The following is an 18,548-nucleotide window of genomic DNA, read 5'->3' as shown; positions in this document are numbered from 1 at the left end:
CAACAACCACGATTCGGATCTGGAAGATAGAACGCCGCATAAGAACGCAGACACTACACCAAACGATATTCCTCAACCTAATAAAAACAACGATTCATCGACTGTGGGAGCCATGGAGGCACTTCAAGATCACTTAAAACAACTTAAAAAAGAAGCCCAACATCAGCGAGAAGCTGGGAAGGATCTACAAAGGGAGATAAGGCGATGCCGAGAATTAGAAGATAAACTTCTAAAACTTGAAGCCAATCTCAAAACCAAAGCTACTCGATCCATCCAGGAGGACAGCTCTTGCAAGGATCAAGATCCATTCACTAGGGAGATCATGAAGACCAAAATCCCTAAAGACTTTAAACTCTCGGATATGCCTTTATATGATGGCACTACAGATCCCGGTCATCATCTCAGCAATTTCAGAAGTAGAATGTACCTCACCGACGCCTCAGATGCAGTTTGCTGCAAAGCCTTTCCGACTACCTTAACAAAGACAGCAATCAGATGGTTCGACAATCTACCTCCTAGGTCCATCTCGAGCTTCGACGACTTAGCTAAGAAATTTCTGGCCAAATTCTCCATCCAAAAAGATAAGGCTAAGCACGCCCCAAGTCTATTAGGAATCAAACAAGGAGATCGGGAAAGTCTTCGTAACTACATGGAAAGATTCAAAAAAACATGCCTGGACATACAAAGCCTACCAACAGAGGCCGCCATTATGGGCATCATCAATGGCTTACGAGAGGGACCTTTTAGCCAATCTATATCGAAAAAACACCCCGAATCTCTGAACAAAGTACAAGAACGAGCAGAGAAGTACATCAACATGGAGGAAAACTCCCGACTAGGAGAGACCTCAAAATCCGGGTTCACCTACCCCTCCCGGGATAAGGAATCCAGAAAGAAGGAAGATCGACATGGGGAGAAAATAAAAAAATATCACAATTACACCCCTCTTCGGGTGTCCCTTGTGGATGTCTACAGAGAAGTCTGCCACATTGAAAAAAATACCCACAGCTCAACCACTCAAAGGCAAAAAATGAGGAGGAAATCGGATTGAATATTGCGAATACTATCGAATCCGTGGGCATTCTACCAACGAATGTTTTGACTTAAAGAACGTCATAGAAAAACTAGTAAGAGAAGGAAAATTAGATCGGTACCTGGCCACCCGAGACGGTGAACAAAGAAAAAGAAGAAGGGACGAAGATGTCAGACGAACCGAGCGATCACCTCGTACACCAGAAAGACATGTCCACATGATACACGGTGGATTTGCGGGAGGAGGAATCTCCAAATCATCTCGCAAAAGATATCTTAAAGAAGTATATCATGTCGAGGGGAAGGAGGAAGCACCCGACATCCCCGCAATTACTTTCACCAAAGTGGACGCAGCCGGTATCATCTCAGGACATGACGATCCCATGGTCATCACTATTATATTGGCAAACGCAAATCTCCACCGCACATTAATAGACCAAGGGAGCTCCACCGACATCTTGTTCAAAACTGCCTTCGACAAGCTCGGCCTGGAAGAAAAAGAACTTAGAGCATACCCAAACAACCTGTTCAGACTGGGAGACACCCCAGTTCAACCACTTGGATACATCTCACTACACACAACCTTCGGAAAAGGAAACCAGTCAAGAACACTCAAGATAGACTACATCGTGGTCGACGTGAGTTCAGCCTACAACGCCTTAATAGGCCGGACAACATTGAATCAGCTTGGCGCAATAGTCTCGACTCCACATCTGTGCATGAAATTCCCAACTACAGAAGGGATAGCTACAATAAAAGCAGACCAAAAGATGGCGCGCCGCTGTTACAACGAAAGTCTAAACCTCAGAGGAAGAGGAGAAGAATTCCACACAATCGAACTCGGTGGAGTTTAGACGCGGGAAGAACTCCACCCACAACTTGAAGGTGAAATAGAGAAAGTCCAGATCGGAGACATCCCGGACAAAACAACCAATATTAGTTCGAGCCTAAAAGGAGACATAAAAGAATCACTCGTACAGTTCTTATGAGATAATGTCGACCTCTTTGCATGAAAGGCTGCAGACATGCTAGGCATAGACCCCAAATTAATGTGCCACAAGTTGGCGGTCTACCCAGGATCTCGGCCGGTACAACAGAGACGAAGAAAGCTCGGACCAGAACGATCCCAAGCTGTGGAAGAGCAAGTACAAGCTTTACTAGAGGCAAGATTCATAAGAGAAGTCAAGTACCCGTTATGGCTAGTGATAAACCACTATTTTATGGTTTATCTTGTGCTCAATTGAGTGGATTTTATCAACTCTTTACCCACTTATTCATACTATTTGCATGGTTTTACTTTTTTCTTCCTGATTTTGTGCTATGATTGAAAACATGCTTCCTTGGCCTTATATTTGCTAATATTAATCCTCTCTTATTACCATTAGATGCCTTGATATGTGTGTTAAGTGTTTTCAGAGATTACAGGGTAGGAATAGCTTGGAGGATGGAAAGGAAGCATGCGAAAGTGGAAGGAATACAAGAAGTTGAAGGAACTGCAAAGCTGTCAGCCTGACCCTCTCGCACTAAAACAGTCATAACTTGAGCTACAGAGATCCAAACGACGCGGTTCTAGTTGCGTTGGAAAGCTAACGTTCAGGGCTTAAATTTGATATATAATATGTCATAGTTTCCCTGATGTTAGGCGATGCGAACGCGTGCTCCACACGGACGCGTCGCAGTGCCGAAAATCAGTGTGGTAGATTTCTTCTCCAGCAATTTCTGGGCTATTTTTGACCCAATTTGCGGCCCAGAAAACACAGATTAAAGGCTATAAAGTGGGAGAATCCATTCATTCATAATAATAAGCTCATAATACACAATTTTAGGATTTAGATGTTGTTTTTAGAGAGAGAGGTTCTCTCCTCTCTCTTAGGATTTAGGATTAGGATTCCTTTTAATTTTATTGCTTCAATACCAGGTCCAATATTTTCCTTTAATTAATGTCTCTCTTCTATTTTTAATTATTCCAATTCTCTTACTTGTTAATGTTCCAATTTAGCTTATGAACCTTCCCATGTTAAGATTTGAATGTTTTATTTAATATATTTTGAGGTATTTCAGTTTATGATTGTTTTATTCTATTTATGAATGCTTTTAATTTAATTTAGATATTTTCTTCCTTTTGGCTTTGGTTAAGTAATTGGTAACACTTGAATTGTCAAACTCAGCAGTGGTTGAAATTGGCAGATTCCTAATTGATCTAGATCGCTCTAAAGCTAGTCTTCCCACAGGGATTGACTAGGACTTGAGGATCAAGCTAATTAGTCCACTTGACTTAACTAAGTGGGATTAAAACCCAATTCTCATAACATCTGATAAGGATAACTAGGATAGAAATTCCAAATTCTTATACCTTGCCAAGAGATTTTATTATTATTAATTTATTTTTCTTGTCATTTAAATTACTTGCTCCTTATTTCAAAAACCCCCAATTTACAAAACTCATAACCAATAATAAGAACATACCTCCCTGCAATTCCTTGAGAAGACGACCCGAGGTTTGAATACTTCAGTTATCAATTTTAAAGGGGTTTGTTACTTGTGACAACCAAAACGTTTGTAAGAAAGGACTTTTGTTGGTTTAGAAGCTATACCTGCAACGAGGATTTATCTGCTAATTTCTAGACCACGCAAAAGTTCTCTCTTCAAAATGGCGCCGTTGCCAGGGAATTGCAAACGTGTGCCTTATTATTGGTTATTGTAAATATTTGCTTTTTGCTTGTTTATTTGTTTTTATTTTTGTTTTTATTTTTGCTTTTTTGTAAATTAAGAGGTTATTAGTTTTTATTTAGTTATAAAAAAATTTCAGATTTTTATTTTAAAATTTTTATCTTATCTTATCTTATTTCAAAAATAAAATTTCAAAATCTAAATTTAAAAATTTTCAAAATTCAAATTTAAAAATTTTCAAATTTTAAATTTCAAAATTCAAAAATTTAAAATTCAAATTTCAAAATTCAAATTTCAAAATTTCAAATTTCAAAATTTAATTTTCAAATTCAAAATTTAAATAACCTTTTAATTTAAATTTGTTTTTATGTTCGTTTTAATTTTTATTTGCTATTATGAGATCTCACCCCTCTCGCTTTGAGTTTGGTCCCAATGTTGTTGCAAGGAATGAAAATTATAACAGGAACATGCATCAAGGTCAAAACAATCAGAGATGGAGGGAGCCACGAGGATCTGATCAAGAGCCATTCTAGGGAGTGTACCAAGATGATGAATATGGTGGACCCCCTTGTAATTACCAACAAGGCCCACCATATGATTATGAACCCCCTCCACAACATGACTTTGGACCACCATACTCACAAGCCCCTTTCCACCATTCACCTCCATATGACCCTAACTCGTATCCACCATACCAACCACCTTATGAGCCAAATAAACCATACATAGAACCACCCCAATACCAACCCAATTACTCCCAAGAACCACCACCTCAATATTCACCATCTCCATATCCTTACCAAGAAGAACCACATTCTTATTATGAACCCTCTCTCCCAATCAATGAACCCTCATATCCACCCCAATCTCCAATAAATGACAACCTTCGTGTTATTCTTCAAGGGCAAGTGAGGATGCAAAGGAGCGTACTGGAACTCACTACTGCCTTAACCGAGGTAGTGAATATAATAGCTTCCCGACATCTGAGTACTCAAAGTACTCCCATGGCTGCATGTGGAGAATCAAAAGAAGAACGTAGCATGAAGGAGACCCTAGAAACTTCGGTGGACAATGACGAACATGGCTTTGTATTGAAACAAGTGGAGGAAGCCATAATAGTTGCAGAGGAAGACATGGTTGAAGATTTAGGAGATGCAGAACCTCCATAGGAAAGTCAAGTTATCAAGCCTCCTTCAAAGACATTTGAAATTGATGTTGAAGAGGGTGTACAACCTCCAAGGCATATCATGGCTAAAGACTTTGAAGAGGTTGATCAAGAGATGGAGATTAAAGAAGAAGAAGAAGCTTGCAAAGAGGTGGAAGTTGTCAAGGAAGAACTCAAGGGAGTAGAGCTTGATATCACTTTTCCAAAGTTGCTGGAAACCTCTCTACCTAAGTTGCCATCATCCTTCACAATATTCAAGTGGGTAAAATTCATATCTCTTAGCTTTCTAATTCCACTTGAATATGGGCTACTGGAGACGGATGGTCAACTTAGAGCTCTTTGTGGCATTAAGAGTAAAAGGAAGATGGTTTGTGGTTGGAGTTGTCAAGCAAGGTTCAACATGGTTGTGTGCTCAAAGTTTAAATGCAAGGCTTGGTGTAAAGATCAACTGAATGGGTCTAGGAAGCTGTTTGGATGTCTCAGTGAGAATTTCAATTACCTGCCACCCGAATAGAATCATGATGATCAACAAGAAGACGAGTGCAAAAGCAAGGTTTGAGACCCCGGAATTCAGCCTAGCAATCAACACTCTTGGGGCCTTGTCACTTGCTTTAATCTGCTTGAAGACTTTCTACGCCTAGTTTGGGATCTCGAAGGCCATTGGAATCACAAGCATTGGTGGAGATTCCTGGATGAGTTCAAGCACAAGCCACCATAACAGGGAGCTCACCAAATGTCCAACTTAAGGACTTTAACTAAAAGTGCTAGGTGGGAGACAACCCACCATGGTATGATCGTTCCTTTCTCATTTTTTTATTTAGTTTTATTTGTTTTCGAGTTTTATTTTATTTTATTGTATTGAACCTGGATTTTTGCATAATATTCATATTAGCATTGCATTCTGCATTTTTCATGCATATAAAAAAAAGAAAGCACGCACGCGACGCGGCAGCGTCACTGACGCGTCTGCGTCGCCAGTGCATTGGGAAGAAAAGAAAATTGAATAGAGAGTCACGCGAGAGCGTGGCTGGAGGCATGCCTTTGGCACAAATTTATCCACGCGACCGCATCGCTGACGTGTCCACGTCATGTGGGAAAAATGCCTCCCACGCGCCCGCGTCACCCACGCGAACGCGTGGCTCTGTCAAATCGACGTAAAGGGGTGTTTGGCAGCAAGTTAGGCTGGAATGGGGCTGGAACGGTGCTGGAAGCGCAAGCCTTACCACGCGAACACGTGCTCCACGCGTCCGCATCGTTTTCCAAAAATGGCCATCCACGCGATCGCGTCAACCACACGACCGCGTCACCCAAAAATTTGGCAAAAAGAGTTTCAAACAGAGAGTTGCGCGAACGCGAGGCTGCACTCGTGCCAATCGCACAAATCAGGCCACGCGATCGCGTGACACACGCATCCGCGTCACCTGACCTTATCGAGCACCACGCGACCGCGTCACTCACGCGTCCGCGTCGCCTGCGCCGCACAACTCATCCAAATCAGCGCCAATTATCTTCTCTTTTCTTTTCTAATCCTAATTTCTTCTATCTTTTCTTCTTTCTTTCTTACTTTATTTCTTTCACTTCTCATTCCTTTTCACCTTCATTCTATTTTACATAATTTATTTGCATATTTCATTCATTACATTTTAATTTAGTGCATATTTTTCTTTTCTTTTCTAAATTCATTATTTCTCCTTTGGTGTTGATTTTCTTATTTAACTGTTGCATCTTCTCTTGAATTATTTTAGGTGCTTAGTGACTTGTTTTATTCTGGTTAGGTAATATTATTTATATCAATGCCAATCTTTTATACCTGTATTACTTTTACATTGACATGAATTTATATTATCTCTCCTTACCCACACTCTCTTCCCTATTTTTGCAAATTTTTGCACTTTTGATTTGCCATGTACTTCTACTGTTTTCTCATTTGCATGTTGTAGCTACCATGTAATTAAGATCTGGTATGCGAAATTATTACTCAGAGGTTGCAAAATTTGTTGTTCGTTCTCTCCCTGGCAATGGCGCCAACAACTGGTGCACAATACCACGGTCCAAACATAACTTCACAACTTCGCACAACTAACCAGCAAGTGTACTGGGTCGTCCAAGTAATAAACCTTACGTGAGTAAGGGTCGATCCCACGGAGATTGTTGGTATGAAGCAAGCTATGGTCATCTTGTTAATCTCAGTCAGGCGGATATCAAATGGTTATGGAGTTTTCGAATAGTAATAATAAATAAACAGAAAATAAAGATAGAAATACTTATGTAATTCATTAGTGAGAATTTTAGATAAGCGTATAGAGATGCTTTCGTTCCTCTGAATCTCTGCTTTCCCGCTGTCTTCATCCAATCAGTCTTACTCCTTTCCATGGCAAGCTTTCTGTAAGGGCATCACCATTGTCAATGGCTACATCCCATCCTCTCTGTGAAAATGGTCCAAATGCTCTGTCACGGCATGGCTAATCATCTAGAGGTTCTCGATCATACTGGAATATGATTTACTATCCTTTTGCGTCTGTCACTACGCCCAGCACTCGCGAGTTTGAAGTTCGTCACAGCCATCCCTTCCCAGATCCTACTCGGAATACCACAGACAAGGTTTAGACTTTCCGGATCTCAGGAATGGCCATCCATGGGTTCTAACTTATACCACGAAGATATTAATAACTCGGACTCGGTCCCCTGTATTAGATATCTAAGAGATAATCATTCTAGCTTGGTTACATGTAGAACGGAAGTGTTTGTCAGGCACGCGTTCATAAGTGAGAATGATGATGAGCGTCACATGATCATCACATTCATCATGTTCTTGGGTGCGAATGGATATCTTAGAAGCGGAATAAGTTGAATTGAATAGAAAATAGTAGTACTTTGCATTAAATCATGAGGAACAACAGAGCTCTACACCTTAATCTATGGAGTGCAGAAACTCTACCGTTTGAAAATACATAAGTGAAAAGTTCAGGCATGGCCGAATGGCCAGCCCCCATGATCTAAGAACTAGATGTCCCAAGAGGATCCGAAGAAGTAAATACAATAGTAAAAAGTCTTATTTATACTAAACTAGTTACTAGGATTTCCAGAAGTAAGTAATTGATGCATAAATCCACTTCCGGGGCCCACTTGGTGTGTGCTTGGGCTGAGCTTGAAGTTTACACGTGCAGAGGCTTCTTTTGGAGTTGAACGCCAAGTTGTAACGTGTTTTTGGCGTTCAACTCTGGTTCGTGACATGTTTCTGGCGTTTAACTCCAGACTGCAGCGTAGAACTTGCGTTTAACGCCCTTTTACATCGTCTAAACTCGGCCAAAGTATGGACTATTATATATTGCTGGAAAGCCCTAGATGTCTACTTTCCAATGCAATTGGAAGCGCGCCATTTTGAGTACTGTAGCTCCAGAAAATCCACTTTGAGTGTAGGGAGGTCAGAATCCAACAGCATCAGCAGTCCTTCTTCAACCTCTGATTCTGATTTTTGCTCGAGTCCCTCAATTTCAGCCAGAAAATACCTGAAATCACAGAAAAATACAAAAACTCATAGTAAAGTCCAGAAATGTGAATTTAACATAAAAACTAATAAAAACATCCCTAAAAGTAACTAGATCCTACTAAAAACATACTAAAAACAATGCCAAAAAGCATATAAATTATCCGCTCATCACAACACCAAACTTAAATTGTTGCTTGTCCCCAAGCAACTGAAAATCAAATAGGATAAAAAGAAGAAAATATACTATAAATTCCAAACTATCAATGAAACATAGCTCCAATCAGATGAGCGGGACTTGTAGCTTTTTGCCTCTTGAATAGTTTTGGCATCTCACTTTATCCATTGATGTTCAGAATGATTGACATCTATAGGAACTCAGAGTTCAGATAGTGTTAGTGATTCTCCTAGTTCAGTATGTTGATTCTTGAACACAGCTACTTTATGAGTCTAGGCCGTGGCCCTAAGCACTTTGTTTTCCAGTATTACCACCAGATACATAAATGCCACAGACACATAATTGGGTGAACCTTTTCAGATTGTGACTCAGCTTTGCTAAAGTCCCCAATTAGAGGTGTCCAGGGTTCTTAAGCACACTCTTTTTTTTTTTTACTTTGGACCTTGACTTTAACCGCTCAGTCTCAAGTTTTCACTTGACACCTTCACGCCACAAGCACATGGTTAGAGACAGCTTGGTTTAGCCACTTAGGCCAGGATTTTATTCCTTTAGGCCCTCCTATCCACTGATGCTCAAAGCCTTGGGATCCTTTTTATTTACCCTTGCCTCTTGGTTTTAAGGGTTATTGGCTTTTTGCTCTTGCCTTTTGGTTTTAAGAGCTTTTGGCTTTTTCTGCTTGCTTTTTCTTTTTCTATATTTTTTTTCGCTATTTTTATTTTTTTCTATTTTTTTCTGCAAGCTTTTGTATTCACTGCTTTTTCTTGCTTCAAGAATCATTTTTATGATTTTTCAGATTATCAAATAACATGTCTCCTTGTCATCATTCTTTCAAGAGCCAACATATTTAACATTCTTAAACAACAACTTCAAAAGATATATGCACTGTTCAAGCATTCATTCAGAAAATAAAAAGTATTGTCACCACATCAATATAATTAAACTAAGTTCAAGGATAAATTTGAAACTCATGTACTTCTTATTCTTTTGAATTAAAACATTTTTCATTTAAGAGAGATGATGGATTCATAGGACATTCATAACTTTAAGACAAAGTTACTAAATACTAATGATCATGTAATAAAGACACAAACACAGATAAATACTTAACATAGAGAAAACGAAAAACAGAGAATGTAAGAACAAGGAATGAGTCCACCTTAGTGATGGTGGCGTTTCCTTCTTGAGGAACCAATGATGTCCTTGAGCTCTTCTATGTCTCTTTCTTGTCTTTGTTGCTCCTCCCTCATTGCTCTTTGATCTTCTCTAATTTTATGGAGTATGATGGAGTGCACTTGATGTTCCACCCTTAGTTGCTCCCTATAATTGTGTGGAGAAAAATGTATCCCCTGAGGTATCTCAGGGATCTCTTGATTTGTAGTCAAATGTTCTACCACTGAGCTATAGACCCTTGAGATGAATCTCTCCATCTCCTATGACTCGGAGGTGAAAGCTTTTGTCTTCTCTTTTCTCTTTCTAGAGGTTTCTCTAGCCTTAGGTGCCATCAATGGTTATGGAAAAATAAAAAGCTTTATGCTTTTACCACACCAAACTTAGAATATTGCTCGCCCTCGAGCAAGAGAAGAAAGAATAGATGAAGAAGAAGAAGAAATGGAGGAGAGGGAGAGAGAGATGTGTTTCGGCCAAGAAGAGGAGGAGGGGTTGTGTTGTGTGAAATTGAAGAAGAATGGAGGGGTTTATATAGTGAAGGGAGAGGGGTTAGGTTCGGCCATTTAGGGTGGGTTTGGGTGGGAAAGTGATTTTGAATTTTGAAGGTAGGTGGGGTGTATGAAGTAGGTTTATGGGGAAGAGTGGGTGGATGTGAGTGGTGAATAGGTAATAGGGAAGAGAGCTTGAGGTGATTAGTGAAGGGTTTTGGGAAAGGGTGTTTATTGGGAAGAGAGGATGAACATTGAGAAGAGGGAAGAGTATGAGTAGAGGTAGGTGGGGATCCTCTGGGGTCCACAGATGCTGAGATGATCCTGTGGGGTCCACAGATCCTGAGGTGTCAAGGAATTACATCCCTGCACCAATTAGGCATGTAAAATGCCTTTGCATGCAATTCTGGCGTTTAAACGCCGAATTGATGTTTGTTCTGGGCGTTCAGCGCCCAGATGCAGCATGTTTCTGGCGTTGAACGCCAGTTCTATGCTTGTTTCTGGCGTTCAGCGCCAGCTTTCCTTAGTGTGCATTCCTGGCGTCTGAATGCCAGGATGCTGCTTGTTTTGGGCGTTCAACGCCAGATCCATGCTCTGTTCTGGCGTTGAACGCCATCCAGATGCTCCTTACTGGCGTTTAAACGCCAGTAAGTCCTTCCTCCAGGGTGTGATTTTTCTTCTGCTGTTTTTGATTCTGTTTTTAATTTTTGCATTTATTTTGTGACTCCACAAGATCATGAACCTAATAAAACATGAAAGAACAATGAAAATAAAAATAAAATTAGATAAATAAAAATTGGGTTGCCTCCCAACAAGCGCTTCTTTAATGTCAATAGCTTGACAGTGGGCTCTCATGGAGCCTCACAGATGTTCAGAGCATTGTTGAGACTCCCCAACACCAAGCTTAGAGTTTGGATATGGGAGTTCAACACCAAACTTAGAGTTTGGTTGTGGCCTCCCAACACCAAACTTAGAGTTTGACTGTGGGGGCTCTGGTTGACTCTGTTTTGAGAGAAGCTTACTGTGCCTCTTTTCCCTGTTTACAGAAGGATGTCTTTGAGTTTTAAACTCAAGGGAGTCCTCATTCGATTGAAGGACTAGTTCACCTCTGTTAACATCAATCACAGCTCTTGCTGTGGCTAGGAAGGGTCTTCCAAGGATGATGGATTCATCCTCATCCTTTCCAGTATCTAGGATTATGAAATCAGCAAGGATGTAAAAGCCTTCAACCTTTACTAATATGTCCTCTACTTGTCCATAAGCCTGTCTTCTGGAATTGTCTGCCATCTCTAATAATATTTTAGCAGCTTGTACCTCAAAGATTCCAAGTTTCTCCATTACAGAGAGTGGCATGAGGTTTATTCCTGACCCAAGGTCACATAGAGTCTTCTCAAAGGTTATGGTGCCTATGGTACAAGGTATTAGGAACTTTCCAGGATCCTGTTTCTTCTGAGGCAATCTTAGTTGATCCAATGCATTTAGTTCATTGGTGAACAGGGGAGGTTCATCTCCTCAAGTCTCATTACCAAATAAATTGGTATTCAGCTTCATGATTGCACTAAGGAACTTGGCAACTTGCTCTTCAGTAACATCTTCATTTTCTTCAGAAGAAGAATACTCTTCAGAGCTCATGAATGGCATAAGGAGGTTCAATGGAATCTCTATGGTCTCTAGATGAGTTTCAGATTCATTTGGTTTCTCAGAGGGAAACTCCTTATTGATCACTGGACGTCCCAGGAGGTATTCCTCCTTGGGATTCATGTCCTCCTCCTCTCTTGTGGGTTTGGCCATGATGGTCAATTCAATGGCCTTGCACTCTGCTTTTGGATTTTCTTCTGTATTGCTTGGGATAGCACTAGGAGGGGTTTCAGTGATCTTCTTACTCAGCTGGCCCACTTGTGCCTCCAAATTTCTAATGGAGGACCTTGTTTCATTCATGAAACTCAGAGTGACCTTAGATAGATCAGAGACTAAGTTTGCTAAATTAGAGGTACTTTGTTCAGAGTTCTCTGTTTGTTGCTGAGTGGATGATGGAAAAGGCTTGCTATTGCTAAACCTGTTTCTTCCACCATTATTAAAGCCTTGTTGAGGCTTTTGTTGATCCTTCCATGAGAAATTTGGGTGATTTCTCCATGAGAGATTATAAGTGTTTTCATAGGGTTCACCCATGTAATTCGCCTCTGCTATTGCAGGGTTTTCAGGATCATAAGCTTCTTCTTCAAAAGATGCCTCTTGAGTACTGTTGGATGCAGCTTGCATTCCATTCAGACTCTGAGAAATCATATTGACTTGTTGAGTCAATATTTTGTTCTGAGCCAATATGGCATTCAGAGTATCAATTTCAAGAACTCCCTTCTTCTGAGGCGTCCCATTACTCACAGGATTCCTCTCAGAAGTGTACATAAACTGGTTATTAGCAACCATGTCAATGAGTTCTTGAGCTTCTACAGGCGTTTTCTTTAGGTGAATGGATCCACCTGCAGAAGTATCCAATGACATCTTAGCTAATTCAGACAGACCATCATAGAATATATCCAGGATGGTCCATTCTGAAAGCATGTCAGAAGGACACTTTTTGGTCAGTTCCTTGTATCTCTCCCAAGCTTCATAGAGGGATTCACCTTCTTTCTGTCTGAAGGTTTGAACATCCACTCTAAGCTTACTCAGCTTTTGAGGAGGAAAGAACTTTGCTAAGAAAGCCTTGACCAGCTTATCCCAAGAGTTCAGGCTATCCTTAGGTTGAGAGTCCAACCATATTCTAGCTCTGTCTCTTACAGCAAAAGGGAAAAACATGAGCCTGTAGACTTCAAGATCTACTCCATTAGTCTTAACAGTATCACATATCTGTAAGAATTCAGTTAAGCACTGAAAAGGATCTTCAGATGGAAGTCCATGAAACTTGCAGTTTTGTTGCATCAGAGAAACTAGTTGAGGCTTAAGCTCAAAATTGTTTGCTCCAATGGTAGGGATGGAGATGCTTCTTCCATGTAAATTGGAATTAGGTGCAGTAAAGTCACCAAGCATCCTCCTTGCATTATTATTATTTTCGGCTGCCATCTCCTCTTGCTGTTCAAAAATTCCTGTAAGGTTGTCTCTGGATTGTTGTATTTTAGCTTTTCTTAGTTTCTTCTTCAGAGTCCTTTCAGGTTCAGGGTCTGCTTTAACAAGAATATTCTTGTCCTTGCTCCTGCTCATATGAAAAAGAAGGGAACAGAAAAATAATAATAGGGATCCTTTTTACCACAGTATAGAGGTTCCCTTGTTGTGAGTAGAAGAAAAGAAGAGTAGAAGAGAAAAGAAAGGAGAATCCAAACAGAAGGGTGAGGAGAGCAGAGATATGAGATGAAGAGAAGTGTTAGTAAGTTATTAAATAAATAGAAGAAGATGAGGGAGAGGGAAATTTCGAAAATAAATTTTGAAAAAGGGTTAATGATTTTCGAAAATTAAGATAAAATTAAAATTAAAATTAAAAATTGAAACAATTAATTAATTAAAAAGAATTTTTTTGAAAAAGAGGGAGGTATTTTCGAAAATTAGAGAGGGATAGTTAGTTAGGTAGTTTTGAAAGAGATAAGAAACAAACAAAAAGTTAATTAGTTAGTTGAAACAAATTTTGAAAATCAATTTTTAAAAGAGAAGAAGTTAGAAAAGATATTTGAAAAAGATAAGATAAAAGATATTTTTGAAAAGATATGATTGAAATTAGTTTTGAAAAAGATTTAATTTTTAAAATCACAATTAATGACTTGATTCACAAGAAATCACAAGATACGATTCTAGAACTTAAAGTTTGAATCTTTCTTAACAAGTAAGTAACAAACTTGAAATTTTTGAATCAAAACATTAATTGTTGATGATATTTTCGAAAATATGATGTAAAATTAAGAAAAAGATTTTAAAAAAAATATTTTTAAAATTTTCGAAAATAAATAAGAAAAATGAAAAAGATTTGATTTTTGAAAAAGATTTTGAAAAAGATAAGATTTTTAAATTGAAAATTTGATTTGACTCATAAGAAACAGTTGAATTTTAAAAATTTTTGAAAAAGTCAATCCAAATTTTCGAAATTTATGAGAGAAAAAAGGAAAGATAATTTTTTTTTATTTTTGAATTTTTAATGATGAAAGAGAAAAACAAAAAAAATTGACTCACAACATGAAAATTATGAATCAAAACACATGATGCATGCAAGAACACTATGAATGTCAAGATGAACACCAAGAACACTTTGAATGTCAAGATGAACATCAAGAACTTATTTTTGAAAAATTTTTGACGCAAAGAAAACATGCAAGATACCAAACTTAGAAATCTTTAATGCTTGGACTCTAACAAACAAAAAATGCATATGAAAAACAAGAAAAGAAACAAAACAAGAAAATATGAAAATCAAACAAGGAGAATGGCCAAGAACAACTTGAAGATCATGAAGAATACCATGAATGCATGAATTTCGAAAAAATGCAAAGAATTTTTAGAAAAAATGTAATTGACACCAAACTTGAAATTGACTCAAGACTTAAACAAGAGACACAAAATATTTTTTTATTTTTATGATTTTATGATTTTTTTGGATTTTTCAAAAATTAATGTGAAAAAGAAAAGAAGAATTCCAAAATCTTTAAGAAGAATTCCAGGAATCTTTCAATATTAGCCCAAAGCTCCAATCAAAGGGTTGGACATGGCTTAATAGCCAGTCAGCTTTAGGATGGAATTACATGCATTGTGGTGATTAGTTGAAGACCAATCCCAAAGCAGTTTGAATATGGCTTTACAGCCAGATAGGATTCAACATGTTACCATGAAACTCTAGAATTCATTCTTGAAAATTTTGAAGCCATAGAATAATTAAAATTTTTTTTTTCGAAAATAATTTTTTTGAAAAACGAAAATAAAGAAAAATTTTTGAAAGAATTTTGAAAGCTTTTTTGAAAAGAAAATAAAAAGAGAATCACCTAATTTGAGCAACAAGATGAACCGTCAGTTGTCCAAACTCGAACAATCCCCGGCAACGGCGCCAAAAACTTGGTAGGCGAAATTGTTACTCAGAGGTTGTAAAATTTGTTGTTCGTTCTCTCCCTGGCAATGGTGCCAACAACTGGTGCACAATACCACGGTCCAAACATAACTTCACAACTTCGCACAACTAACCAGCAAGTGCACTGGGTCGTCCAAGTAATAAACCTTACGTGAGTAAGGGTCGATCCCACGGAGATTGTTGGTATGAAGCAAGCTATGGTCATCTTGTTAATCTCAGTCAGGCGGATATCAAATGGTTATGGAGTTTTCAAATAGTAATAATAAATAAACAGAAAATAAAGATAGAAATACTTATGTAATTAATTGGTGAGAATTTCAGATAAGCGTATAGAGATGCTTTCGTTCCTCTGAATCTCTGCTTTCCCGCTGTCTTCATCCAATCAGTCTTACTCCTTTCCATGGCAAGCTTTCTGTAAGGGCATCACCATTGTCAATGGTTACATCCCATCCTCTCTGTGAAAATGGTCCAAATACTCTGTCACGGCATGGCTAATCATCTGGAGGTTCTCAATCATACTGGAATAGGATTTAATATCCTTTTGCGTCTGTCACTACGCCCAGCACTCGCGAGTTTGAAGTTCGTCACAGCCATCCCTTCCCAGATCCTACTCGGAATACCACAGACAAGATTTAGACTTTCTGGATCTCAGGAATGGCCATCCATGGGTTCTAACTTATACCACGAAGATACTAATAACTCAGACTCGGTCCCCTGTATTAGATATCTAAGAGATACTCGTTCTAGCTTGGTTGCATGTAGAACGGAAGTGTTTGTCAGGCACGCGTTCATAAGTGAGAATGATGATGAGCGTCACATAATCATCACATTCATCATGTTCTTGGGTGCGAATGGATATCTTAGAAGCGGAATAAGTTGAATTGAATAGAAAATAGTAGTACTTTGCATTAAATCATGAGGAACAGCAGAGCTCCACACCTTAATCTATGGAGTGCAGAAACTCTACTGTTTGAAAATACATAAGTGAAAGGTTCAGGCATGGCCGAATGGCCAGCCCCCATGATCTAAGAACTAGATGTCCCAAGAGGATCCGAAGAAGTATATACAATAGTAAAAAGTCCTATTTATACTAAACTAGTTACTAGGGTTTACAGAAGTAAGTAATTGATGCATAAATCCACTTCCGGGGCCCACTTGATGTGTGCTTGGGCTGATCTTGAAGTTTACACGTGCAGAGGCTTCTTTTGGAGTTGAACGCCAAGTTGTAACGTGTTTTTGGCGTTCAACTCTGGTTCGTGACGTGTTTCTTGCGTTTAACTCCAGACTGCAGCGTAGAACTGGCGTTCAATGCCCTTTTGCGTCGTCTAAACTCGGCCAAAGTATGGACTATTATATGATGCTGGAAAGCCCTGGATGTCTACTTTCCAAAGCAATTAAAAGCGCGCCATTTTAAGTTCTGTAGCTCCAGAAAATCCACTTTGAGTTCAGGGAGGTCAGAATCCAACAGCATCAGCAGTCCTTCTTCAACCTCTGATTCTGATTTTTGCTCGAGTCCCTCAATTTCAGCCAGAAAATACCTGAAATCACAGAAAAACACACAAACTCATAGTAAAGTCCAGAAATGTGAATTTAACATAAAAACTAATAAAAACATCCCTAAAAGTAACTAGATCCTACTAAAAACATACTAAAAATAATGCCAAAAAGCGTATAAATTATCCGCTCATCAAGACCCTCATTATCTGGCATTAACCCAATCATATTTTATTTTATCTTTATTTCTGGGTTACTGTTCTTCTTTTTCTCTTCTTTCAGGCTAGCCACCGAAGACAGAAAAAGGGAGAAACTTCTATAAGGGGAGACAAACAAGTCCATCTGCACAATCCTTGAAGAAAAGCATCAGTTGGAACAACCCGTCCACCTGCACATCTCAGCATGCACCGAGGACGGTGCAATCTTTTAAGTGTGGGGAGGTCGATACCGATCTCCATGGGTTAGTTACTCTTCTATCTCAACACCAATGATTTATTTTCCTTGTTAGTTGTTGCATTTACATGTTTGATTGCATATTTGTTTGATTTTGTGCATATTTTACCACTTGGTTGAAGAAATATTTTCTTTTCCAAAAAAACTTTTAGAGCATTTCACTAATTTGAATAAAATTTAATATTACACTTGTTTGAAGAAATATTATACTGGAACATGGTTTAGAACTCGAACACACAAAACCTGTGAGATTTTTTAGCCTATTTGAATTGGTTGCATTTTACCAACCAATATTTTATTTTTAGTGTGTGTTTTTCTCTCTAAAAATTATGATCTTTGTCTTGCTTAATTCTATATTTCCATGGTTTGATGTATGCATACACTTACATGATTGAGGCCTTTGTTTCACTGAGCTTACATACCCATATGACCTTACCCTTTTATTATTCTTTGCAAACCAATGTTGAGCCTATTATACCCCTTTGTTCTTTACTTTAGCACATCATTAACTCTAAGGGAAAGACAATAATGCCCTTAATTTGAATCCTTGGTTAGCTTAGACTAGTGAGAGTGCTTATGATTTAAGTATGGAGAAATTGAATTTGGAAACATTTGGTTTGAGAATTGAGTATGTTAGAATTTTCTGAAAATGTGAAAAGAAATGTTTAGGACATGATTCATGCATCCAATAATTTAATCATATGCATTGAGAAAAATAAAAGAAAAGAAAAGAATATATATATATATATATATATATATATATATATATATATATATATATAAATAAAAAGAGCAATTAAGCAAAAAGGGGACAAAATGCCCCAAAGTAAGTGGTGAAAGCAATGCATATGTACTGTACTTGAAATTAGAATGCATGAATATGTGGAAAACATGGTTAGTGGATAGTTAGATGTGGTATTATGATTACATGGATTGTCTAAAGTTAGGTGGAAAGTTTAAGTTAATTAAGGATTCAAATTTTAGTCCACTTGGCCAAATACAATCCTACCTTGACCCTAACCCCATTACAACCCTTAAAAGACCTCTTGATATGTGTATCTGTGCATTAAATTTATGTCGATTGTTAGATGAAGAGCAAGCCTTAGAAAGCAAGGTTATTAGAGAATTGAGAGAATCGAACCTAAAACACTTGAGTGATTAGAGTGCATACACTCCCAGTGAGGGTTCGATGCTCGATTCTTTGTTCCCGGCTTTCATGAGCTATTTTCTTCTACAAGCATATTTATACTTCATTTTTATGATTTGAATTAGTGAAATCCAGTTTATATTTATTCTTGGAGAACTTATTTACTTTAACCAAGTAGGTAGAAACATTTTACATGTAGTTACATTCATCTAGATAGGTTGCATTTCAT

General features: G+C 38.3%; 1 non-coding gene across 1 annotated transcript; it reads left to right on the top strand.

The window, feature by feature from the left end:
• Positions 1-12,740: 12,740 nt before the first annotated feature.
• On the top strand, positions 12,741-12,848 carry LOC148568790 (small nucleolar RNA R71). Its single transcript, XR_015882760.1, has one exon. It is a non-coding gene; the product is annotated as a small nucleolar RNA R71 (small nucleolar RNA).
• Positions 12,849-18,548: the final 5,700 nt, after the last annotated feature.

The sequence above is a fragment of the Arachis ipaensis genome, chromosome B4 (genome assembly GCF_059453495.1).
Source record: "Arachis ipaensis isolate K30076 ecotype BB chromosome B4, ASM5945349v1, whole genome shotgun sequence".
NCBI lineage: Eukaryota > Viridiplantae > Streptophyta > Magnoliopsida > Fabales > Fabaceae > Arachis > Arachis ipaensis.
Note: the sequence above shows the minus strand (reverse complement) of the source record. Positions and strands in the feature narration are given on the sequence as shown.